Consider the following 25,094-nt stretch of genomic DNA (forward strand, 5'->3'; position numbering starts at 1 on the left):
ACTCGTAACAATGGAGCTGGAACTGGGGGGTACCCACGGGTAGGAATGTGACTACCGGAAGAGGGTAGCACCCTAAACCTCCCCCACCCCTCACAGCCCCGTCTCCAAAATCCCGCCTTGATTTTTCTTTCAGGCCGCTCGGCCCGAATCCTTCGGGCTGTCCCGTGGAACATGAAGTCACTGGGGCCCGTCAGAGGCCGGGGTGGGCGCTGGTTCGCTGGAGAAGATGGAGGCGAGGTCCGGCGGTGCGGGCTGGTTAGCGTGGATCACCACCATTCTCTGCAGAGTAGGGGAGGGAGAGACTTGGGGTGGCGATGGGTGAGGAAGAGACGGGGTGGGTGGGAGAGAGATGGGGGTAGAGAAGGGGGAGAAAGAGGAGAGGCGGCAGAGAATAGTTGATAGAGGGAGAGACAGGAGAGTCAGACGGGAGAGAGAGAGTGGTGGGAGACAGAGGTGACAGTGGGGAGAGAGAGGCAGGAGATGAGAGAGGGCAGACAGGGAGGGAGAGAAAGTTGGAAAACAGAGGGGAGAGACGGGGAGGGGACAGAGGTAAAAGAGGGAGAGGAAGTGGGGGGGTGAGAAACGGAGAGGGGGAAAGGGAGGTGGGAGGTTTTGGTTTCTGGTTCCCTGAAAGTGGGGTGACGGGGAGACGGGGCGGTGAAGGCGGCGTTCGGCATCCCCGCCATCGTAGGACCGGACACCGGGAACAGGAGACCGGAGATCCCGGGGATTTACGGGGATGTCGCCGGGACTGCGGGGACTGAGTTATGGAGAGAGGTCGGGCAGGTTGGGAATTTATTCCCGGGAGTGTCGGGGTGACCTGACAGAGGTGTGTAAAACCACCAGGGGCACAGACAGGGTGAATGAACACAGACATTTCCCCAGGGTCGGGGAATCAAGGACCAGAGGGCACAGGTTTTAGAGATTTAATAGGGGAACCGAGGGGAAACTTTTTCACCCAGAGGGTGTTCGGTCTGTGGAACGAGCTGCCAGGGGAAGTGCTCGACGGAGGGATGGGGGAGGAGAGGGGAGAGGGGACGGTACAACAGAAGGGAGGAGGGTTTGGGGAGATCTTGCCGTGGAGAGAGGGAGCGCTACCAGGAGGGGAGCAAGATAGCGCCGCGGGAGAGGGGGAAGTGGAGATCTCCGCGGGTTGGGAGGGGGATGAGGGCTGGATCGCTAGTGTGTGTGTGTGTGTGGGGGGGGGGGGGATGCCGGCATCCGGTGCAGCAGTACCCAATGCGGACATTTGGCGAGTACAGGCGAGAGCGCAGATCACATTCGCAAACAGACAGGAGATAGTCTGTCGGATACAGAGAGAGAGAGAGACTGAGAACAGACAGAGAGAAGGGGGTGTGGAGAGAGAGAAAGTAGAAAGTGAGAGGCAGAGAGAGGGCGACGAAGAGAGAGAGAGAGGGATACAGGTTGAAAGGGTCTGTGGAAGTGAGAGAGAAAGGAGAGCACGTGGAGAGGGAAAACAGCGAGGTAGGGGGAGAGAAAGTGAGGGAGTGACTGTGGAAAGGGTGAGGGAGGAGGGGCAGAGAGAGTGGAAGAGAAATTGTAAAGGGGGGAGAGAGGATGGAGAGGGGGCAGGGAGAGAGAGTGGCCTGTGAGAGAGAGAGAGAGAAAGTGGAAATGTAGAGGGAAGGGAATCAGAGAGAGAGGTGAGAGAGAGAGTGTGATGGAGAGTGGGAGAAAGTCAAAAGGGAGATTGGAGCAAGTGGGATGGGAGAGGGAGAGAAAGAAGGTGAAGATGGAGAGAGGTGAGTGAAAGTGGAAAGTGAAAGGAAGGAGGGATAGAGAGAAGGGAGGGAGACAGAAGATAAGAGGGAAGGGAGAGGAGGATAGACAGAAAACGAGACAGAGAGAAAGAAAGTGTAAAGAGATAGCGGAGAGAGAGGTGACAGAGAGAGAGGGAGGGAGAAGTGGAAAAGGAGAGAGGGGAATGTGACGGAGAGAGGGAAGAAGGAATTGGAAAGGCAGAGGGAGGAGGGAAGGAGAGGGGAGGAAGAGAGAGGTGGAGAGAGGAAATGGAAAGGGAGAGGGGAAGATATGACAGGGACAGAAAGGGGGAGAGACAGGGCGAGAGAGAAGAGACAGAGAGGGGGTGAGTGAGAGTGCAAGGGTGTGAGACAGAGAGAGGTGAGAGAGATACAGAGCTGACAGACAGAGAGATGAAAGACAGAGAGGGTGTGAGGCAGCGAGCAGTTAGAGAGAGAGGAGAGGTAGAAAGTGAGAATGGAGGGAGGCAGAGAGAGAGGTAATGGAGAGTGGTGAGAGAGCGGAAGAAAGCGAGGGAGTGGTGTGTTTGAGAGAGACTGGAAATGGAGATCTGGGACGGACAGAGAGGTGAGAGAATGAGGAAGGAGTGAAAGAGGCAGAGAGGGGAGAGACAGAGAGGGAGAGAGAGGAAAGGGAGTGGGGAAAAAGGTGGAAGTGAAGAGGGTGATTGGAGAATGGGAGAGAGGAAGAGAGAGGGAAAGTGGAAAGGGAGGGGAGAGACAGGAAGAAGGAGGGAAGGGAGAGAGAGAGGAGCAGGAAGGGAGACAGAGAGTGGAACGGGTGAGCAGCAAGAAAGAGGCTGATGGCGAGAGGTGTTGGAGACAGAGAAAGTGGACGAGGAGAGGGCAGAGGGAGAAAGCCAGATGTGTTGGGGGGGGGGGGGAGGGGAGGTGACAGGAAGCGAGAGAAAGAGAGAGAAAGTGTAAAAAAGAGATGGAGGGGGGAGGGACAGAGGGAGGTGAAAGAGGTGGAAAGAGAGAAGAGGAAGAGACAGAGAGAGGGAGAAAGTGGAAAAGAGATAGGGGAGGGCGAGTGGGAGGAAGAGAGAGTGACGGAAAGAAAAGAGTGGAAATGCAGAGCGGTGAGAGAGTGAGGCGTGAGTGTGAGAGTGAGTGAACATGGAAAGGGAGAAGGAGGAGGGACAGAGAGAGATCAGGGGGAGACAGAGGGAGAGGGAGTGATGGAGAGAGGTGAGAAACAGAATGAAAGGTAAGGAGAGAGAGGGACGGAAAAGGAGGAAGAGAAAGCGAGAGAGGGAGAACGTGGAAAGGAAGAAGTGGAGGGAGACAGAGAGAGAAAGGATGGAAGGGGTAGCGGCAGAGAGACAGTGGAAATGTAGAGGGGCGAGTGAGAGAGAGAACGTGGAAACAGAGGGAGGAGAAAGAGGGATGGAAAGAGAAGCGGGAGAGACAGAAAGAGAGAGGGAGAAAGAAGTTGGAAGGGGAGAGGGAGAGAGAGAGATGGAATGGGAGAAGGGGCAGACAGAGTGAGAGAGGAAGCAAGAAAACAGAGGGGGAGAGGAGGTGCAGACAGACAGAAAGTTCAGGACATAGACAGGGAGAGGGAGAGTGGTAAGGGAGAGTCAGAGACAAAGTGGAAAGGCAGAGGGGCGAGTGAGAGGGGGAAGAAAGTGAAAAGGGAGAGAGGGAGACAGAGTGAGAAACAAAGAATAGGAGAGGCAGAGCGAGAGAGAGATAGAGAGACAGAAAGGGTGAAGGAGAGACAGAGAGTGGGACGGGTGGAGAGAGAATTGGAAAGAGAGGGGCGAGTGACAGGGACGAGTGCGAAGGGAAAAAGTTGTAAAGGAGAGAAGCGAGAGAGAAAATGGAAAGGGAGATGGGCGGGGGGGGGGGGGTGGTGATTGGTAGTCCCAGAGACAGAAAGAAAGCGGTAAAGAGAAAGGGGAGGGGACGTGAAAATGGAGGAGAGACAGGGAGAACCAGAGGGGGAGGGAGAGAGAAACAGAGCGTGAGAAGGCTAAGAGAGAAAAGAGAAGAGTGGACAGAGGAAGAGGTTACAGTGTAGAGAAGAGATGAAGAAAAGGGGGGGTGGAAATCAAGGAAAAAAAGATGGAAAGAGAGCGAGAGGGAACAGTCAGAGAGAGAGGAGAGGAGGAAGAGAAATGTGAGAGATGGAGGGTGAGAGACAACGCGATGGGGGATAAAGAGAGGGGGAAGGGGAGGGAGATGGAGGAGAGAGAGGGGGTAGGAGAAGGGGGGAAGAGAGAGAGGGTGGGAAGGAGTGAAGAGGAAGGAGTGAGAGAGGAGGGGGAGGGAGAGACGAGGGGGAGGAGAGAGAGAGAAGGGGAAAGGAGAGAGAAGGAGAGACAGAAGGCAGAACGAGAGAGAGAGGAGGAAGAAGAGAGACAAGGCAGAAGGAGAGAGAAGGGGGAAGGAGAGAGAAAGGGGAAGGGAGAGGGAGAAGAAGAAAGGAGAGGGAGAAAGGAGGAAAGGAGAGAGAGAGAAGCGGGAAGGAGAGAGGGAGAAATCGAGAGAGGGGGGAGAGGGGATGGAGAAGAGAGAGATAGAGAGAGGGAGAAGAGAGAAAAAAACACGAAAGGGAACGGTGTGCGGTAAAGCTCCCGGTGAGTGATACGGAGACCAGGAAATGTAAACTCACCGTAGATTTGTTTGGTGACTTGTGAGAAGGGGAAGGGAGAGAAGGAGAAAGAGAAAGCAGAACGAGAGAGAGAAGGGGGGAGCAGAGATTGAAAGGGGGAAGGAGAGAGAGAGGGGGAGGAGAGAGAGAGGGGGGAAGGGGAGAGAGGGAGGAGAAAGGAGGGAGAGAGGTGGAAGGAAAGAAGGGAAGGAGAGAGAGGGCGGGAAAGAGAGAGAGAGAGAAACGGGAAGGGGAGAGACAGAAGGGGGAAGTAGAGAGAGGGGGGAAGGAAAGGGAGAGAGAGAGAGAGAACACGTAACGGAACGGTGTGCGGTAAAGCTCACGGTGTGGGACACGGAGACCGGGAGCTGTAAACTCACCGTGGATTTGTTTGGTGACTTGTGAATAGCCATAATCAACAGCGCAGCCACTGTGGACTGAACAAATAACGTCAGACTAACAATTCTGAGCAGATACAACTCCCTCCTCCTGCCCTTCTCGCCGCCTCTCACAACTCACCACGCCTAATCGCTCCCTGTCCCTACCCTTTTCCTGAGCCCTCCCTCCTCACCACCCTCTCCATCGCCCCTCACCTCCCCCACCGCCCCTTTCCCACACACAGTCCCTCGTTGCCGCCCCCTCCCCGCAGACCCGGCTCTGCCCGAGGGGAACCGCACTCACAATGACGCCGGTCCGCCAGGGGGCGCCGATCAGCATGGCGTGACCCAGCCGCCAGCGGGCGATGAACAGGATACGCAGCCCGAGCAGAGCGCTGGAGATCCCCGGAGCCATTTGCACAAACTGCGGAGGAAAGAGAGGGAGACGGCAAGAGAGAGAGAGAGAGCGGAGGGAGGGGGAAGAGAGGAGTAGAGAGGGGTTGAAGAGGAGAGCGAGAGGGGAAGAGGGTGACGGGGTGCGGGTAGAGACGAGGGAGAGGGCGGTAGGGAGGTGAGGAGAGAGGGAGAGTGGGAGAGTGATGGAGGAGAAGCGGGAAAGGGGGGGGTGTGACTGAGAAGGAGAGGGTGGGGATGGGGGCAGGGAGGCGCAGGGAGGGGGAAAGAGTGGGGACAGAGAGAGACAGAGAGTTAGAGGGGGCAGGTGCGGGTGTGAGGGGTTGAGAGGGGGGAGAGAGAGCAACAAAGTGTACAGATCATTCGGCTACAAAGTAGTACCAAACAAACTAGATTTCAAATGGATAACACAACTCATTCCTTGTGTCCACAAAATGCCCATATTCATCCATATTTCCATACATTAGGCACAGAGGGGCCTTTCTCTCCCTCTCCCTCTCTCTCTTTCAATCCCCAGTCTCCCTATCTCCCTTTCCCAATTCTCTTTCTTCCCCATCTCTCACTAACGGCCACTTTCCACCACCGCACCCCCCCCCACCCCCCACAATCTCTCTTTCTGCTCCCAGGCAATCTCCCCAATCACGACCTCTCTCCCCACCCCTCCCTACCATCTTGCTCTCCGTCCAAACTCCTCTTTCCTAGTCTCTTTCTACTACTCCACCACCACCGGCACCATCTGTCCCCCAGTCGCTCTACCCCCGCGGTCTCGATCCACCCCAATCTCACAAGTACATAAGAAGCAGGAGCAGGATTAGAGCATCCGGCCTGTCAAACCTGCGCCGCCATTTAAAAAGATCATGGCCGATTTAGCCATGGATTCATCTCCACCTACCTGCCTTTTCCCCATAACCCTCAATTCCCCATCTCTGCAAAAATCTATCCAAACCTTGTCTTAAGTATACTTACTGAGGTAGCCTCCAATGCGTCATGGGGAGAAATTTCCACAGATTCACCACTCTCTGGGAAAATCAGTTCCTCCTCATCTCCATCCTAAATCTATTCGCCCGAATCTTCAGGCTATGTCCCCTAGTTCTAGTCTCACCTAGCAGTGGAAACAACTTTTCTCACTCTTTCTTATCTCGCCTTTCACAATTATATATGTTTCTGTATGATATCCTCTCATTCTTCTGACTCGATCTCTCCTCATAGTCCAACCCCCTCATCTCTGGAATCAACCTTACGAACCGCCTCCAAAGCCAATGTATTCTTTCTCAGTAAGACCACCAGCACCGCACGCCGAACTCCAGGCGCGGCCTCACCAGTGCCCCCTACAGTTGCAGAATAATTTCTCTAGCAATGAAGGCCGGTATTGTTAGCCTCCTGCACCTGCAAACCAACCTTTGTGATTCGCGTACAAGCACTCCCAAGTCCTTCTGCACAGCAGCGTGCTGCAATTCTTTACCTTTGAAATACTAATCTGATCTTCCATTATCCCTCTCCACTACGATCTCTCTCCCCACCACGATCTCTCCCTCACCCCGGCTGTTCTCCCATATACGATTTATCTCTCCTCTCTTCTCCTAGACTGTCTCCCGCCTTGGTTTCTCCTTCCCCCACTGGCCTCTCTGGTCCTTCCACAGTCTTCTCCGCACTCCATTCTCTGTCTCCCAGACTCCCTCATTCCAACAGACTCGTTCAAAATTCAATGTAAATTTATATTGAAATTTATATATATAATCACCACACACAATTGAGAACCATTTCCTTGCAGGCGTACCCAATAAGCCAAACATAGAATAACAACCAGGATAGAATCAATGAATCAATATTTGCCAATGGTAACTGAGCAGGATTTTCTTCCCTCAGTCTCCTCCTACACTCCTACACGCCCCCACCCCAGACTTCCTGCCACATACTCTCTCTCCCTGTCCAGACTCTCTCCCGACGCTCTTTCTCTGCCGTCTCTCTTTGTCTCTCTAGTCTCTCTCTCCCACCTCTGCGGCTGGGGTACTCGAGATATAGAAAAAAAAACTCTGAAGCATATAATAAAACTCGGAAGCGTGGAATAAACTCGGGAATATTGAATAGAAGTAGGAAACATTAAAAAAAAACACCGAATACACCTCCGAAACATGGAGGAGCATGGGAGACCGAACGGACCCTGTCGGCTTTGGGAACCTTGGAAAATGCCTTGAACATAGACTGGAGAGGCTGGAAACGTACAATTTAAACTCGGAACGAAAACTGGAGACACTCGGAACGTGGGCTTGAGATTCGACGACATCCGCGCCTCCAGCCGACTGTTGTCCAAGCCACTGTGCAACCTCTGCTGGGTCCATTACATTGCGTGCTCCTTCTGTCAATGGCTGTACCCAAGTGGGGAAGAAAGACCGAACCCATGTAGGGACGTCAACCAGAGCTTATAAGTAGAAATTGGAACAGAACATCGGTGGCTCGAACGAATGACACCACCAGAGGGAACATTCTCCAAACTAGGACCACGTGATGAGCGCTAAGGAACCTCCGCTTAAATAGTCCAGGTGATTATGTATCGCAGGAGTTATAAAAATAAACGAAACGGGGTTAATCAATAAATGTCTATATATGGTTAATTCACAATTAACCAATTAAGGTGCTCTCGATGCCTCAGCGCTCAATGCTCTCTGGCCCCCGCACAGGTCCGGAGGCTCATTACACTAGTAACTTTCTACAGGTACACGGTGCAGAGCGTTCTGACTTCCCGGATGGAGTCTCCAATACACAGGATCGAGAGACGCTGTATAGGGTTTTCGAGCCTGCCAGCTCCATCACGGGTACAACCCTCCTCGCCATTAATGGCATCTTCAATGATTTGCGCATCAAGAAAGCGGCAACTATTACATATGACCCTCTCCATTCGGGATACGCTTGATCCGTGTCTCTACCAGCGGGGAAAAGGTACAGGAGCCTGAAAACCCACATTCAACGATTCAGGAACAACTTCTTCCCCTCGGGCATCAAATTCCTGAACGGCCCACGAACCCGTGAGCACTGCCTCGTTATTCCATTTGGAACTATCGATTTGTTTTTGCAATTTATTGTAGTTTTATGTATCTGAGCCATACTGCTGGCGCAAAACAACAAATATCACGTCATATCTACAAGTGATACTATTTTAGACTCTGATTCTTACCCTCTCTCCTGCATAACCCTCTCCAGATCTCTCACAGCACGCTCTCTCCTTCCTCTCTTCCCCCTACTACCCCACCCCTCTCACTCCGGCATCCCTCTGCTCTTCCCCGTCAATTCACAGTGGAAACACGCCGAGTCTGTCAGAAGTTTCCTAGTCGGACAATACTTCCACCCTGGGCATCAGTCCAGGCAACCTGTTCTGGGAGACGGTGCTGTTTTGACGTGTCTGTAATCGTCCCGGGTCAATTCAGGGACGGGAGGGAGCCTGCGGGTGAAATATGGAGGACAGAGTCCCGTGTGGAGTGAAGGGGGATAAAGTGGTGGGAGACAGGGAAAAGGAAATGCAGGAGAAACAGTGAAAGACCGGAGGGAGAGGGGATAGCGAAAGCAGATTGGGCAGGGATGACTGAGCTGGAGAGGGAAGGAAGGATAGAGAGAGTGGCGGCGACACAGAAAAGGGAGAGTAGGGATGGTAAAAGGGAAAAATAGTTCCGAGGGGTTCTCCGAGCAGCACCACCCTCTCGGGTAAAGCTGTATCGTATCTTCAGCCTTCACCCTTGCATACTCATCTCTCCCGTCGCTCTCATCGCGACTGTTGAGTGACGTCCGCAGAGGGAACAGGGCTTCGCTGGAGGGGAAGAATAATCTGCGAGTATCAGTGAGATCGGGGCAGCACCTCGTCAGATAGGTGGGAGATCGATAGGCGGCAGCAGAAAGGGAGTGTGGGTGAAGTGATGGTGGAGTGGGGGAAGCGTTTGCTAACAGGTCGAAAATATACAAAAGGACGGGTTAAATATGAACCCAAAGGGGTCCAATATCCTAGCAGGCAGCTTTCATAGAGCTGTTGGGGAGGGTTTAAACGAATTCGTCAGGGGGATAGAAACCGCAGCAATAGGGCTGAGAAAGGGGAAAACAGAAACAAATCAAAGATAGCAGGCAACAGACATGCTACAAAGTACAGGCAGGAGATGAGGCATAATCACAGCCAAAGGGATCATTTACAGGGTAACAGAGGTATGGTGCAGTTAAAACAGAAAGCACCAGATACTGGAATGAAAGTATTGTATTTGAATACACGCATCACACAAATAAAATGGACGATCTTAAAATTCAGCCACAGATTGAAAAATATGACGTTGTGGCCATCTCTGAAAGTTGTCTAAATGATGGCTCTCATTGGGAGCTGAACCTCCAAGGATATACGGTGTATAGGAAAGATGTGTTAGTAAGCACAGGGGGTGGCGTGGTCCTGTGTATAAGAAATAATATTAAATCATTAGAAAGGGATGACATAAGATCAGAAGGTGCAGAGTGTCGATGGGGTGAATTAAGAAATGGCAAAGGTAAAAGGACCCTAATAGAAACATAGAAACATAGAAAATAGGTGCAGGAGTAGGCCATTCGGCCCTTCGAGCCTGCACCGCCATTTATTATGATCATGGCTGATCATCCAACTCAGAACCCAGCCTTCCCTCCATACCCCCTGACCCCTGTAGCCACAAGGGCCATATCTAACTTCCTTTTAAACATAGCTAATGAACTGGCCTCAACAGTTTGCTGTGGCAGAGAATTCCACAGATTCACCACTCTCTGTGTGAAGAAGTTTTTCCTAACCTCGGTCCTAAAAGGCTTCCCCTCTATCCTCAAACTGTGACCCCTCGTTCTAGACCTCCCCAACATCGGGAACAATCTTCCTGCATCTAGCCTGTCCAATCCCTTTAGGATCTTATACGTTTCAATCAGATCCCCCCTCAATCTTCTAAATTCCAACGAGTACAAGCCCAGTTCATCCAGTCTTTCTTCATATGAAAGACCTGCCATCCCAGGAATCAATCTGGTGAACCTTCTTTGTACTCCCTCTATGGCAAAGATGTCTTTCCTCAGATTAGGGGACCAAAACTGCACACAATACTCCAGGTGTGGTCTCACCAAGGCCTTGTACAACTGCAGTAGTACCTCCCTGCTCCTGTACTCGAATCCTCTCGCTATAAATGCCAGCATACCGTTCGCCTTTTTCACCGCCTGCTGTACCTGCATGCCCACTTTCAATGACTGGTGTATAATGACACCCAGGTCTCGTTGCACCTCCCCTTTTCCTAATCGGCCACCATTCAGATAATAATCTGTTTTCCTATTTTTGCCACCAAAGTGGATAACTTCACATTTATCCACATTAAATTGCATCTGCCATGAGTTTGCCCACTCACCCAACCTATCCAAGTCACCCTGCATCCTCTTAGCATCCTCCTCACTGCTAACACTGCCACCCAGCTTCGTGTCATCCGCAAACTTGGAGATGCTGCATTTAATTCCCTCATCCAAGTCATTAATATATATTGTAAACAACTGGGGTCCCAGCACTGAGCCTTGCGGTACCCCACTAGTCACTGCCTGCCATTCTGAAAAGGTCCCGTTTATTCCCACTCTTTGCTTCCTGTCTGCTAACCAATTCTCCACCTTACCCCCAATACCGTGTGCTTTAAGTTTGCACACTAATCTCCTGTGTGGGACCTTGTCAAAAGCCTTTTGAAAATCCAAATATACCACATCCACTGGTTCTCCCCTATCCACTCTACTAGTTACATCCTCAAAAAATTCTATGAGATTCGTCAGACATGATTTTCCTTTCACAAATCCATGCTGACTTTGTCCGATCATTTCACCGCTTTCCAAATGTGCTGTTATCACATCCTTGATAACTGACTCCAGCAGTTTCCCCACCACCGACGTTAGGCTAACCGGCCTATAATTCCCCGGTTTCTCTCTCCCTCCTTTTTTAAAAAGTGGGGTTACATTAGCCACCCTCCAATCCTCAGGAACTAGTCCAGAATCTAACGAGTTTTGAAAAATTATCACTAATGCATCCACTATTTCTTGGGCCACTTCCTTAAGCACTCTGGGATGCAGACCATCTGGCCCTGGGGATTTATCTGCCTTCAATCCCTTCAATTTACCTAACACCACTTCCCTACTAACATGTATTTCGCTCAGTTCCTCCATCTCACTGGACCCTCTGTCCCTTACTATTTCTGGAAGATTATTTATGTCCTCCTTAGTGAAGACAGAACCAAAGTAATTATTCAATTGGTCTGCCATGTCCTTGCTCCCCATAATCAATTCACCTGTTTCTGTCTGCAGGGGACCTACATTTGTCTTTATCAGTCTTTTCCTTTTTACATATCTATAAAAGCTTTTACAGTCCGTTTTTATGTTCTCTGCCAGTTTTCTCTCATAATCTTTTTTCCCCTTCCTAATTAAGCCCTTTGTCCTCCTCTGCTGAACTCTGAACTTCTCCCAGTCCTCAGGTGAGCCACTTTCTCTGGCTAATTTGTATGCTACTTCTTTGGAATTGATACTATCCCTAATTTCTCTTGTCAGCCACGGGTGCACTACCTTCCTTGATATATTCTTTTGCCAAACTGGGATGAACAATTGTTGTAGTTCATCCATGCAACCTTTAAATGCCTGCCATTGCATATCCACCGTCAATCCTTGAAGTGTCATTTGCCAGTCTATCTTAGCTAATTCACGTCTCATACCTTCAAAGTTACCCCTCTTTAAGTTCAGAACCTTTGTTTCTGAATTGACTACGTCACTCTCCATGTTAATGAAGAATTCCACCATATTATGGTCAGTCTTACCCAAGGGGCCTCTCACGACAAGATCGCTAATTAACCCTTCCTTATTGCTCAAAACCCAGTCCGGAATAGCCTGCTCTCTAGTCGGTTCCTCGACATGTTGGTTCAAAAAACCATCCCGCATACATTCCAAGAAATCCTCTTCCTCAGCACCTTTACCAATTTGGTTCACCCAGTCTACATGTAGATTGAAGTCACCCATTATAACTGCTGTTCCTTTATTGCACACATTTCTAATTTCCTGTTTAATACCATCTCCGACCTCACTACTACTGTTAGGTGGCCTGTACACAACTCCCACCAGCGTCTTCTGCCCCTTAGTGTTACGCAGCTCTACCCATATCGATTCCACATCTTCCCGGCTTATGTCCTTCCTTTCTATTGCGTTAATCTCTTTTTTAACCAGCAATGCCACCCCACCTCCCCTTCCTTCATGTCTATCCCTCCTGAATATTGAATATCCCTGAACGTTGAGCTCCCATCCCTGGTCACCCTGGAGCCATGTCTCTGTGATCCCAACTATATCATAATCATTAATAACAATCTGCACTTTCAATTCATCCACCTTATTACGAATGCTCCTTGCATTGACACATAAAGCCTTCAGGCGCTCTTTTACAACTCTCTTAGCCCTTTTTAATGCTTGCCCTGGATTTGTCGGCCTGCCACTTTTACTTTTCCCCTTTGTACTTTTTGCTTCTACGCTCACTTTACACCCCTCTGTCTCTCTGCACTGGTTCCCATCCCTCTGTTGTGAACTAACCTCCTCACACGTAGCCGCTTTAATTTGATTCCCACCCCCCAACCATTCTAGTTTAAAGTCACCTCAGTAGCCCCCGCTAATCTCCCTGCCAGGATATTGGTCCCCCTAGGATTTAAGTGTAACCCGTCCTTTTTGTACAGGTCACACCTGCGCCAAAAGAGGTCCCAATGATCCAAAAACTTGAATCCCTGCCTCCTGCTCCAATCCCTCAGCCACGCATTTATCCTCCACCTCATCGCATTCCTACTCTCACTGTCGCGTGGCACAGGCAGTAATCCCGAGATTACTACCTTTGCGGTCCTTTTTCTCAACTCCCTTCCTAGCTCCCTATATTCTTCTTTCAGGACCTCATCCCTTTTCCTACCTATGTCATTGGTACCTATATGCACCAGGACCTCTGGCTCTTCACCCTCCCACTTCAGGATATCTTGGACACGATCAGGAATATCCCGGACCCTGGCACCAGGGAGGCAAACTACCATCCGAGTCTCTGGACTGCGTCCACAGAATCGCCTATCTGACCCCTTTACTATCGAGTCCCCTATCACAACTGCCCTCCTCTTCCTTGCCCTACCCTTCTGAGCTACAGGGCCAGACTCTGTGCCGGAGGCACGGCCACTGTCGCTTCCCCCCCCCAACAGTACTCAAACAGGAGTACCTGTTTTTAAGGGGCACAGCCTCCGGGGTACTCCCCATCACCTTCCTTTTCCCCTTCCCCCTCCTAACCGTGACCCACTTGTCTGCCTCCCGTGGCCCCGGCGTGACCACCTGCCTTCCACTCCTCTCTATCACCTCCTCGCTTTCCCTGACCAGACGAAGGTCATCGAGCTGCAGCTCCAGTTCCGTAACGCGGTCCCTTAGGAGCTGCATCTCGATGCACTTGGCGCAGATGTAGACGTCCGGGAGGCTTGGAGACTCCAGGGCCTCCCACATCCGACACCGAGAACAGCAAACTGCCCTCACAGTCATAATGCCCCTCTCCTCAAATAGCAACAGAAAATGAATGTCAAACCTTCCTCGCCTCGCCCGCTTCCGCCTAAGCCCGGTGAGCCGAAGCCCTTAAGTCTTCACTCTGCTCCCGGCTCACTCTGCTGCCCGCAAACTACGCTGCCCGCTCTCTGAGGCTCTGTTCCTTTTAAATCTGCCGCGCTGCACTGCCCGACGTCACACGCCTGCGCAGTCCCGCCTCTCAGAAAGCCGTTGGAGAAAAAAAATAACGAAAATTTCAAAAATCTCTTTTTCGGCACTCCCACTCAGACTCTCAGACTCCTTCTTCGAATCAAATCCGAAGCAGGATGTCTGCCCTTTTAAATCTGCCGCGCTGCACTGCCCGACGTCACACGCCTGCGCAGTCCCGCCTCTCAGAAAGCCGTTGGAGAAAAAAAATAACGAAAATTTCAAAAATCTCTTTTTCGGCACTCCCACTCAGACTCTCAGACTCCTTCTTCGAATCATCCTCTCCACATCCCCTCTATCTGTGTCCTCTGGTCCTAGACTCCCCCATTATAGGAAACATCCTCTTCACATCCGCTCTATCTGTGTCCTCTGGTCCTAGACTCCCCCACTACAGGAAACATACTCTCCACATCCACTCTATCTGTGTCCTCTGGTCCCAGACTCCCCCGCTATAGGAAATATCCTCTCCATATCCACTCTGTCTCGAACTTTCAATATTCGATAGGTTTCAATGAAATTCCTCCCCCCGCACCACACCACCACTAACTCATTCTTCTAACCAGCGAGTTCAGGCCCGGAGCCACCAATCGCTCCCCATACGTTAACCTTTTATGTCCCTGCATTATTCTCGTGAACCTCCTCTGGGCCTTCTCCAATTGCCAGCGCACATCCTTTCTCAGATGATTAGAATACTCCAAGTGCGGCCAAAGCAATGGCGTCCATCCTCAGCATTCCCAGCCTGGTGCGTCAGAACGTGGCCTCCTCTCCTGCCCCGATGGGGGCCTCACTCTGTTTGCAAGAGCAACACCTTATATTCCATTTGGGAAGCAACCAACCTGATGGCATCAGCGTCGATTTCCTCCTGCCGCATAATTCCCTACTTCCTCGCCTTCACCAGTCCCCTTCCCGTTCCCCTCCCCACCTCACACCTCTTCTCCTTGCCTGCATATTTCCGCTCCCTGGTTCCGCCCGCTTTCCCCTTTTTCCATGCTCTTCTGTCCTCCCCCCTTCTCCAGCCCTGTACCTCTTTCACCAATCAGATACCCCCTTCTCCAGCCCTGTACCTCTTTCACCAATCAGATACCCCCTTCTCCAGCCCTGTATCTCTTTCACCAATCAGATACCCCCTTCTCCAGCCCTGTATCTCTTTCACCAATCAGATACCCCCTTCTCCAGCCCTGTACCTCTTTCACCAATCAGATACCCCCTTCTCCAGCCCTGTATCTCTTTCACCAATCAGATACCCCCTTCTCCAGCCCTGTACCTCTTTCACCAATCATATCCCCCCTTCTCCAGCCCTGTACCTCTTTCACCAATCAGATCCCCCTTCTCCCGTCCTTCTCCCCGTTTACCAATCAGAGCACCCCTTTTCCAGCCCTGTATCTCTTTCACCAATCATATCCCCCCTTCTCCAGCCCTGTACCTCTTTCACCAATCAGATCCCCCTTCTCCCGTCCTTCTCCCCGTTTACCAATCAGAGCACCCCTTCTCCAGCCCTGTACCTCTTTCACCAATCAGATCCCCCTTCTCCCGTCCTTTACCCCGTTCACCAATCAGATCCCCCCTTTTCCAGCCCTGTATATCTTTCACCAATCAGATCCCCCCTTCTTCAGCCCTGTATCTCTTTCACCAATCAGATCCCCCCTTCTCCTGCCCTGTATCTCTTTCACCAGTCAGATCCCTCCTTCTCCAGCCCTGTACCTCTTTCACCAATCAGATCCCTCCCTCTCTCGTCCTTTACCTCGTTCACAAATCAGATTCCCCCTTAACCATCTCCTTCATCTCTTTCACCATTCAGATTCCCCCTTCTCCAGCCCTGTATCTCTTTCACCAATCAGATCCCCCCCTTCTCTCGTCCTTTACCTGGTTCACCAATCAGATCCCCCCTTCTCCAGCACTTTACCTCGTTCACCAATCAGATCCCCCCCTTCTCCCGTCCTTTACCTCGTTCACCAATCAGATCCCCCCTTCTCCAGCCCTGTATCTCTTTCACCAATCAGATCACCCCTTCTCCCGTCCTTTACCCCGTTCACCAATCAGATCCCCCCTTCTCCAGCCCTGTATCTCTTTCACCAATCAGATCACCCCCTTCTCCAGCCCTGTATCTCTTTCACCAATCAGATCCCCCCTTCTCCTGCCCTGTATCTCTTTCACCAATCAGATCCCCCTTCTCCCGTCCTTTACCTCGTTCACCAATCAGATCACCCCTTCTCCAGCCCTGTATCTCTTTCACCAATCAGATCCCCCCTTCTCCAGCCCTGTCTCTCTTTCACCAATCAGATACCCCCTTCTCCAGCCCTGTATCTCTTTCACCAATCAGATCCCCCTTCTCCCGTCCTTTACCCCGTTCACCAATCAGATCCCCCCTTTTCCAGCCCTGTATATCTTTCACCAATCAGATCCCCCCTTCTTCAGCCCGGTATCTCTTTCACCAATCAGATCCCCCCTTCTCCTGCCCTGTATCTCTTTCACCAGTCAGATCCCTCCTTCTCCAGCCCTGTACCTCTTTCACCAATCAGATCCCTCCCTCTCTCGTCCTTTACCTCGTTCACAAATCAGATTCCCCCTTAACCATCTCCTTCATCTCTTTCACCATTCAGATTCCCCCTTCTCCAGCCCTGTATCTCTTTCACCAATCAGATCCCCCCCTTCTCTCGTCCTTTACCTGGTTCACCAATCAGATCCCCCCTTCTCCAGCACTTTACCTCGTTCACCAATCAGATCCCCCCCTTCTCCCGTCCTTTACCTCGTTCACCAATCAGATCCCCCCTTCTCCAGCCCTGTATCTCTTTCACCAATCAGATCACCCCTTCTCCCGTCCTTTACCCCGTTCACCAATCAGATCCCCCCTTCTCCAGCCCTGTATCTCTTTCACCAATCAGATCACCCCCTTCTCCAGCCCTGTATCTCTTTCACCAATCAGATCCCCCCTTCTCCTGCCCTGTATCTCTTTCACCAATCAGATCCCCCTTCTCCCGTCCTTTACCTCGTTCACCAATCAGATCACCCCTTCTCCAGCCCTGTATCTCTTTCACCAATCAAATCCCCCCCTTCTCCAGCCCTGTATCTCTTTCACCAATCAGATCCCCCTTTCTCCCGTCCTTCTCCCCGTTTACCAATCAGAGCACCCCTTTTCCAGCCCTGTATCTCTTTCACCAATCAAATCCCCACTTCTCCAGCCCTTTACCTCGTTCATCAATCATATCCCCCCTTCTCCAGCCCTGTACCTCTTTCACTAATCAGATCCCTCCCTCTCTCGTCCTTTACCTCGTTCACAAATCAGATTCCCCCTTAACCATCTCCTTCATCTCTTTCACCATTCAGATTCCCCCTTCTCCAGCCCTGTATCTCTTTCACCAATCAGATCCCCCCCTTCTCTCGTCCTTTACCTGGTTCACCAATCAGATCCCCCCTTCTCCAGCACTTTACCTCGTTCACCAATCAGATCCCCCCCTTCTCCCGTCCTTTACCTCGTTCACCAATCAGATCCCCCCTTCTCCAGCCCTGTATCTCTTTCACCAATCAGATCACCCCTTCTCCCGTCCTTTACCCCGTTCACCAATCAGATCCCCCCTTCTCCAGCCCTGTATCTCTTTCACCAATCAGATCACCCCCTTCTCCAGCCCTGTATCTCTTTCACCAATCAGATCCCCCCTTCTCCTGCCCTGTATCTCTTTCACCAATCAGATCCCCCTTCTCCCGTCCTTTACCTCGTTCACCAATCAGATCACCCCTTCTCCAGCCCTGTATCTCTTTCACCAATCAAATCCCCCCCCTTCTCCAGCCCTGTATCTCTTTCACCAATCAGATCCCCCTTTCTCCCGTCCTTCTCCCCGTTTACCAATCAGAGCACCCCTTTTCCAGCCCTGTATCTCTTTCACCAATCAAATCCCCACTTCTCCAGCCCTTTACCTCGTTCATCAATCATATCCCCCCTTCTCCAGCCCTGTATCTCTTTCACCAATTAGATCGCTCCCTTCTCTCTTCCTTTACCTCGTTCACCAATCAGGTCATCCCTTCTCCAGCCCGGTATCTCTTTCACCAATCAGATCCCCCCTTCTCCAGCCCTGTCTCTCTTTCACCAGTCAGATCCCTCCTTCTCCAGCCCTGTATCTGTTTCACCAATCAGATCGCTCCCTTCTCTCGTCCTTTACCTCGTTCACCAATTAGATCGCTCCCTTCTCTCTTCCTTTACCTCGTTCACCAATCAGGTCATCCCTTCTCCAGCCCGGTATCTCTTTCACCAGTCAGATCCCTCCTTCTCCAGCCCTGTATCTCTTTCACAAATCAGATCCCCCCCTTCTCTCGTCCTTTACCTCGTTCACCAATCAGATCACCCCTTCTCCAGCCCTGTATCTCTTTCACCAATCAGATCCCTCCCTCTCTCGTCCTTTACCTCGTTCACAAATCAGATCACCCCTTCTCCAGCCCTGTATCTCTTTCACCAATCAGATCCCTCCCTCTCTCGTCCTTTACCTCGTTCACAAATCAGATTCCCCCTTAACCATCTCCTTCATCTCTTTCACCAATCAGATTCCCCCTTCTCCAGCCCTTTCCCTCTTTCACCAATCAACCACGCTCTTGACTTCAGCCTCTCCCGGGTTCACCAATCACCTGCCACCATGTACTCCTTCCTCAACTCCCCTCCCCCCACCTTCTAACTCTGAATGCTCCCCTCCTCGCTCAGCCCTGATGAAGGGTCTCGGCCCCCCCGAGACATCGACTGTTCACTCTCTTCCACGGATGCTGCCTGGCCTGCTGAGTTCCTCCAGCATTTTCTGTGTGTGCGTGTTTCCTTGGACTTACAACTTCCGCTGGTTTTCACGTGTATATTGGACTCTTACTAAACCACTGGAACAGCAGCGGGGCGGGTTCATCGCTCAGCGATCAGCACCGTCGTTCCCACAATCCTGATTGAGAAGTTGCAGAACCTGGGCCTCTGTACCTCCCTCTGCAATTGGATCCTCGACCTCCTAACCCGAAGACCACAATCTGTGCGGATCGGTGATCACATCTCCCCCTCGCTGACGATCAACACTGGCGCACCTCAGGGCTGTGTGCTTAGCCCACTGCTCTACTCTCTCTATATATCCATGACTGTGTGGCTAGGCATAGCTCAAACACCATCTATAAATTTGCTGACGGTACAACCATCGTTGGTAGAATCTCAGATGGTGACCAGAGGGCGTACAGGAGTGAGATATGCCAACTGGTGGAGCGGTGTCACAGCAACAACCTGGCACTCAACATCAGCGAGACGAAAGATCTGATTGTGGACTTCAGGAAGGGTAAGACAAAGGAACACATACCAATCCTCATAGAGGGACCAGAGGTGGAGAGGGCGAGCAGCTGGGTATCAAGATCTCTGGGGATCTAACCTGGCCCCAACATATCGATGTCGTTATAAAGAAGGCAAGACAGCGACTATACTTCATTGGGAGTTTGAAGAGATTTGGCATGTCAACAAATACGCTGAAAAACTTCTATAGCTGTACCGTGGAGAACATTCTGACGGGCTGCATCACTGTCTGGTATGGAGGGGCTACTGCACAGGACCGAAAGAAGCTGCAGAAGGTTGTAAATCTAGTCAGCTCCAGCTTGGGTACTAGCCTACCAATTACCCAGGGCATCCTCAGGGAGCGGTGTCTCAGAAAGGCAGTGTCCATTATTAAGGACCTCCAGCACCCAGGGCATGCCCTTTTCTCACTGTTACAATCAGGTAGGAGGTAAAGAAGCCTGAAGGCACACACTCAACGATTCAGGAACAGCTTCTTCCCCTCTGCCATCCGATTCCTGAATGGACATTGAAGCTTTGGACACTACCTCACTTTGTTTAAAATACACAGTATTTCTGTTTGTTGCACGATTTTAATCTATTCAATAAACGTAATTGAGTTATTTATTATTATTAATTTTTTTCTTCTATATTGAACTGCTGCTGCTAAGTTAACATGCTGGTGGACATGCCGGCATGCCGGGAGTCACACTCACGTCCCCATCTACAACAACGGAGCTGTAGTGGAGCGTGTGTCAACCTTCAAATTCCTCGGTGTCCACATTTCCGAGGATCTCACCTGGTCCCTGAACTCCTCCATCCTGATCAAGACGGCGCAACAGCGCCTTTTTTTCCAGTGGAGCATGAAGAAAGCTCACCTCTGTCCCAGGATACTGACGGACATTTACCGCTGTACCATTGAGAGCATACTCACCAACTGCATCTCAGTGTTGTATGGCAATTGTCCCGTATCGGACCGCAAAACACTCCAGCATGTGGTGAAAACTGCCCAGCGGATTATCGGCAGCCAATTGCCCACCATTGAGAACATTTACCATCAACCCTGCCCGAGCAAGGCGGAAAGCATTATCAGGGATGCATCTCACCCTAACCATGGACTTTTTACTCTCCTTCCATCCGGTAGGCGCTACAGGAGCCTCCGCTCCCACACCAGCAGGCACAGGAAGAGCTTCTTCCCTGAGGCTGTGACCCTGCTGAACCTCACATCACAGCGCTAAGCAGTATTGCACCCATATTGTATTGTCTCAGTACTTTTATATTTGTGTGCTGTAGCACTTGCTTTTTATTTATTCGAAGTTATTTTGTGAATAACAAAAGATGTTCTTGTTCATCAGTCACTGAAAGCAAGCATGCAGGTACAGCAGGCAGTGAGGAAAGCTAATGGCATGCTGGCCTTCATAACAAGGGGAATTGAGTACAAGAACAAAGAGGTCCTTCTGCAGTTGTACAGGGCCCTGGTGAGACCACACCTGGAGTACTGTGTGCAGTTTTGGTCTCCAAGTTTGAGGAAAGACATTCTTGCTATTGAGGGAGTGCAGCGTAGGTTCACGAGGTTAATTCCCGGGATGGCGGGACTGTCATATGTCGCAAGATTGGAGCGACTGAGCTTGTATACACTGGAATTTAGAAGGCTGAGAGGGGATCTTATTGAAACATATAAGATTATTAAGGGATTGGACACGCTGGAGGCAGGAAGCATTTTCCCGCTGATGGGTGAGTCCAGAACCAGAGGCCACCGTTTAAGAATAAGGGGTAAACCATTTAGAACGGAGTTGAGGAAAAACTTTTTCACCCAGAGAGTTGTGGTTCTGTGGAATGCTCTTCCCCAGAAGGCAGTGGAGGCCAACTCTCTGCATCCTTTCAGAAAAGAGTTAGATAGAGCTCTGAAAGATAGCGGAGTGAAGGGATAAGGGGAGAAGGCAGGAACTGGATACTAATTGTGGATGATCAGCCGTGATCACAGTGAATGGTGGTGCTGGCTCGAAGGGCTGAATGGCCTACAACTGCACCTATTGTCTGTTGTCTATTGTCTAACACTATTCTTTGCATTTCTGGTCAGATGCTGGATGCATTTCATTGGCTTTGTGTCTGCAGTCGGCACAAAGTTGAATCTAATCTAATCTGCTAAACCTGAACACAAGGAATTCTGCAGATGCTGGAAATTCAAGCAACACACATCAAAGTTGCTGGTGAACTCAGCAGGCCAAGCAGCATCTCTAGGAAGCGGTACAGTCGACGTTTCGGGCTGAGACCCTTCGTCAGGACTAATCAACCTGATTTTGATTCTGGCAAGAGGGAGCGTGCCAACTCTGACGGCAGTCCCGGCCTTGTCCAGCAGAGGTCGCCGCTGCACCGTGAATTTTACACGGGGGAGACAGTCTGCGCCTTTGCAAGACCAGACAACTCCTCAGACTATCGTACATCCGCCCTGACCCCTTAACCTGTCCGTCTCGAAGGGGAACGCAGGCAGGCTGGAGGGCGGCCAAGAACGTGGTAAATCTGCGGCGCAAGCCAAGTCCGTGGGTATATTTAAGGCGGCCAGGGCACCAAAGGATATGGCGAGAAGGCAGGTGCGTGGGGTCGACTGGGACCCGAGACTTGATGGGCTGTGTGGTGAGCAGTTTCAGGTTCCGAAGACCCACCCTGGGTCCTACCCGCCGGTGCCGTTGCAAAGAAGGCCTCTTGAGAGACTCCTGGACGGGTGCACGGAGCTTAGGAAGACAGAGGGCCACGGGGGAGCCCGAGGTAATCTCTTAAAGTGAGTACGTGGTCGGCACAGCATTGCGGGCCGAAGGGCCTGTGTGGGGCGGCGGGCTCCCCGCGTCGCTGAGGCGCGGCAGCGACGAAGCTGGGATTCTGAGGAACCCCGGGGACACCGCCACAGCACCGCACCTTCCTGTAGTGGGGCGACCAGAAGTGTGCGCGGCGCTCCAGATGTGGCCGATTGCGACGTAGCAACCTCGCCCCTCCCGGCTCCTGTACGCAAGAAGCCCCGACGAGAGCGCTCCGTAAGACGGGCAAGTTTGTACAGACCTCCCGTGGGAGTGGGGAGCCGATCTGATCGGCCGCAGCCACGCCTGCGGACGGAGGGTGGCGCCACTGAGCGGGGTCGGACAAAGCCGCGGGGGAGCTGCAATCCCCAGCCCGCGGCAGCAGGGGGCGGCAGCCTCCCAGCGTCCGGGACATGGGCAAAAGATGATGCAGGACCTCAAAACTTATTTAGGACCCCCACCTCCCAGGACTTGTCCTCTCCTCACTGCTGCCATCGGGAAAGAGGTACAGGAGCCTGACTATTCAAGGAACAGCTCCTTCCCCTCCGCCATCCGCTTTCTGAACGGAGATCGAACCCGTGTGAACAGACCCTCGTGTTTTTTAGCTTGTACTGCTAATTTAACTTGATTCTGAACTTCCCGTAAAAGTTTAACTTCAACGGATTGACGGAGATGGGACGATGAGGTGGTCCGGGGGAAGGGAATGGGGAGAGTGCGAAATGAGTGAGGAGTGGAGGGGGAAAAGGAATGGGTTAGGATTTGAGGGAGGTGGGATGAGGGGATAGGGAGGAAGTGAGGCGGACACGGAAAGGGAGTGGAGATTTGGAAGTGAGTAAGGGGTGGAGGGAAGAGGGAGGAGGTGGGATTTGAGGGAGATGGGTGAGGGAAGGGGAGGAAGGGGGTACGGGGAGAGGGAGGGGAGAGTCGGAAATGAGTGAGTGGAGGGAAGAGGGAAGAGGTGGGATTTGAGGGAGATGGGGTGAGGGGAATGGGGAGGGAGAGGGGGGCACGGAGAGGGAAGGAAAAGTTGAGAATGAGTGCTGAGTAGAGGGAAGAGGAAGGAACTGGGATTTGAGGGAGATGGGGTGAGGAGGATAGGGAGGACGAGGGAGGGGAGAGTCGGAAATCTGAGTGCAGTGGAGGGACGAGGTGGGGTTGGAGGGAGGAAGTGAGTAAGGAGTGGAGGGTTGAAGGAGGAGAGTGGGATTTGAGGGAGATGGGGTGAGGGACGGGGAGGGAAGAAGGAGGGGAGGGGTGAGTGAGAAATGAGTAAGGAGTGGTGGGAAGAGGGAGGGGTGGGACTCGAGTTAGGTGGGGTGAGGGGGAGGGGGAGGGGGAGAGTGCGAAGGAGTGGAGGGCAGAGGGGGGAGGTGGGATTTGAGGGAGATGAGATGGATAGGGAGGAAGAGGGGGACTGAGAGGGAAGGGAGAGTCAGAAATGAGTAAGTGGAGTGGAGGGAGGAGGGGAATGAGGGAGATGGGGTGAGGGAGGGGGAGGAAGAGTCGGAAATGAGTGAGTGGGGTGAAAAGGGAAGAGGTGGGATTTGAGGGAGATGGGGTGAAGATGATAGGGGGAAGAGGGGAGATTGAGAAATGAGAACGGAGTGGAAGGAAGAGGGAGGAAGTGGGATTTCAGGGAGATGGGGTGAGGGGTATAGGGAGCAAGAGGGGAGGGGAGAGTGAGAAGGAGCAGAGGGAAGAGGGAGGAGGTGGGATTTAAGGGGATAGGGTGGAAGAAAGTGGGGAGTGGAGGGAAGAGGGAGGGGTGGGACTTGAAGGGGGTAGGGAGGAAGAAGGGAGGGGGAGAGTGATCAGTGGCGGGCAGAGGGAGGAGGTGGGATTTGAGGGGGTAGGGAGGAAGAGGGGAGGGGGAGAGTGAGGAGTGGAGGGCAGAGGGAGGAGGTGGGATTTGAGGGGGTAGGGAGGAAGAGGGGGAGGGGGAGAGTGAGGAGTGGAAGGCAGAGGGAAGGGTGGGATTTAACGTGGGTTGGGAGGAAGAGGGGAGGTGGAGAGTGAGGAGTGGAGGGCAGAGGGAGCAGGTGGGATTTGAGTGGGGTGAGGGAATGGGGTGGACGAGGAGGACGGGGAGAGGGGAGGCGGGTTGGAGGGGGCAGAAAATGAGTTACGGGATGGAGGGAAGGCAGAGGAGGGGGATCTACGAGAGATGAGCCACTTACCCTTCGCACGGGACATGGAAGGGACGACCACCGGGGAGAGACGGTTCCCGTGAAAACTCGCTGTCGCTCGCCCCCCCGTGAAAAAGCGCGTTCGCTTACCTGCTGGTTCTCCGGCCCCTGGCTCGCCATCTCGTCCCGGGTGAGTCGCAGCCGCCGACGGTCAACCCGGCAGCCTCGGTGCGCTCGGAGTCGAGTGCGGGGCGGCGGACGCCGGACCGGGAGGGCGTTCCGACCGTCTGCGGGTGTTTCTGTGTGTGTGTGTGTATCTGTCACGGGACAGGCCGGGTCCCCGAGTGGGATATTTTCCACTTGTTTACCAGCGATCGCCTCTCTCCCCCTGGGGTTGACAACGGACTCGGGAGGAGGCTGGTAAACAGGGAGTCTCGAGGGAGCAGAGGTCAGGTCAGAGGGAGAGGGAGGGGGCGTCACGTTGAAAGAGAGAGATCACGGTGGGAGAGAGAGATCACGGTGTGAGAGAGAAAGGCTTTACACCGCTTACACTCCCCTGCAAACCCCCCCCCATCTCCGTCACCCCCACCCTCCCCTACACCCCTCCCCGTCTCCGCCACACCCTCCCTCCCCTACACCCCTCCCCGTCTCCGTCACCCCCTCCCTCCGCTACACCCCTCCCCGTCCCCCTCACTCTCTCCCTCCCCTACACCCCTCCCTGTCTCCGGCACCCCTCCCTCCCCTACGCCCATCCCCGTCAACGGCACCCCCTCCCTCCCCTACACCCCTCCCCGTCGTCGTCACCCCCTCCCTCCCCTACACCCCTCCCCGTCGTCGTCACCCCCTCCCTCCCCTACACCCCTCCCCGTCGTCGTCACCCCCTCCCTCCCCTACACCCCTCCCCGTCTCCGTCACCCCCTCCCTCCCCTACACCCCTCCCCGTATCCGTCAGCCACTCACTCCCCTACAACCCTCACCGTCT

At 52.6% G+C, this 25,094-nt stretch overlaps 1 pseudogene; it reads left to right on the top strand.

Moving 5' to 3' along the window:
• The first annotated feature begins 10 nt into the window (after positions 1-10).
• Positions 11-21,573, top strand: LOC134342205 (uncharacterized; annotated as a pseudogene).
• Positions 21,574-25,094: the final 3,521 nt, after the last annotated feature.

This window comes from Mobula hypostoma, unplaced genomic scaffold (assembly GCF_963921235.1).
Source record: "Mobula hypostoma unplaced genomic scaffold, sMobHyp1.1 scaffold_88, whole genome shotgun sequence".
In the NCBI taxonomy this organism is placed as follows: Eukaryota; Metazoa; Chordata; class Chondrichthyes; order Myliobatiformes; family Myliobatidae; genus Mobula; species Mobula hypostoma.